We start from the raw sequence: 2199 nt of genomic DNA, 5'->3' as shown, positions 1-2199 counted from the left end.
ACACACACACACACACACACACACACACACACACACACACACACACACACACACACACACACACACACACACACACACACACACACACACACATATATATATTTGTCGGCAACCCAAACCCATCATACATACATCATACCCATCATATATATATATATATATATATATATATATATATATATATATATATACATATATACATATATATATACATATTAAAATTATTGTACTATTTATTTTATATTATATATTTTATATTATTTATAATATATATATATATATATATATATATATATATATATATATATTAAAAGGATATATATATAAATATATACATATACGTGTGTGCGCGTGCGTGTGTGCGCGTGCGTGTGTATACATCAGCCTAGATTCATACAAATTTGTACAGTGGTTAGCATATTAAAATTGCATTTAATAATTCAATGGTTCATACAGTAGTAGTTAGCATTTGGAAATGATATGTTGAGTGGATGATATAGAGTGGAGCATTGTTACTTATGCCGTTGCTTTAATTTTCGTTCTATGTGATAATGGGATGGAAAATTGTGGACTCTGTATTTCGCGAAATAAGGAGATGCACCAACGAGTTGGAAGATTGGAGATGATTGTGATAAAAATATTGCTATCAAGACTGTTACATGACTGATGATAATAATGATGATGTCGTTACAAATGATAAAAATCTGTATAGCTTTTAAGTTTTTGTTCAGAGAAAAACTACTGTCTTTACTACATTCTACTGTTACATAAATATTTAATAATTTAGACAAAGGATGAATATTTAATATGATATATAAAAAATGATCTTCAACTTTACAGCACTGTGAATCACTGGTTATGAAGCTACAGAAAGAGGTATGAACTTTATAATAAATTTATAAAGATTATTTTCTTATTTATTGTAATGAATGGATCAGATTTGTCGGCAACCCAAACCCATCATACTTGTGACATTGCAATCAACACGGAAATTCGTGTAATTGGAACCCAATCCCTGCTGTGCAGTTTGCAATCTTCTGACGAAAAGTTCCCAATCACTCATTTGATTACATTCCACTGTTTGTCCACCTCTTATTCAACTTTTACAGACATCTTACCCCGACCTAGCCACAGCCACAGTCAGTTGCTTGTAAATATTTTAATACGTGGCCTTCTTAGTGAGCACAGCTGTGTGTGCCTCACGGGAAAGGAAATAGCTTTTTTAAAATCGTAATCATTTATTAGTACAAGCCCTATTATTATCATTGTATTTGTGTAATTATCCTTTAAGTTACTGACTTTGCAACAAAATTTGGAGGTGTCAAGAAAAATGGAAATGAAAAAGAATGTGGCCATTCAACATATAGATCAGGTTATGATGATTGCTCTTAAATACTCCTGCTGATTTTCGTATTGGTTTGAATTAATGGGCTGAAAGTGACGCTGTCAACGTCATTACGTTGTTATTAGGCTCTTATTGATGCTTTTTAATCGAGGATTGCCAATGATGTCTGAATGAAAATAAATCAAGCTATTGAGCAATTTTTCTGAGTCACTGTTTTTATAATTACTAAAGTGTTGTTAACTACTATCTGTTGTTAACGACTGTGCAAATTTGGGTGATGGCCTTATTAATTTACTTTATGTTCTTATTGCTAATGTACGTTATTTAGACTGTTGCAAATTTGATGGACGAGTGGATGAAAGAAAATGAAGCTCTAAAGAGGAATGTTGAGAGACAGGGCTGTGAATTGACCACCATTAGGACATTTGCACAAGAACAGCATCGTGTCAGTTTATACATACATAGAGATTGACGCGATTCAATGATTTTGTAATCAGTTGGTTGCTTTAACGTGTCGCTGTTTAATTTAAAATTTTATGAATTTAATAAGTTACATGCAGTTAATTTTTAATAAATTTTGCTTTTATTATTTATTTACTAATAAATTATCTAAGAAAATAGTGATGATGTAATGACGGTTATAATTATTTTTAAAATGACAATGAATAGTAGATATAAGCGAACATTTCAATACTTCCCAGTTGATTACGAGGTATGAAATTCAATTGAAAGCTTCTTTGGAAGAGGGAGAACGGATGAAAATAATACACAAACAGCAAGTGCTCAACATCAGTCAACAAGTATGTTTGTTCATGCTATTTTAATAAACTTCTGCAAAAGAAAAAAAATAAATA

The sequence above is a fragment of the Helobdella robusta genome, assembly GCF_000326865.2.
Source record: "Helobdella robusta unplaced genomic scaffold HELROscaffold_24, whole genome shotgun sequence".
Lineage (NCBI taxonomy): Eukaryota > Metazoa > Annelida > Clitellata > Rhynchobdellida > Glossiphoniidae > Helobdella > Helobdella robusta.
The sequence above is the reverse complement of the archived record's forward strand: the minus strand, read 5'-3'. Positions refer to the sequence as shown.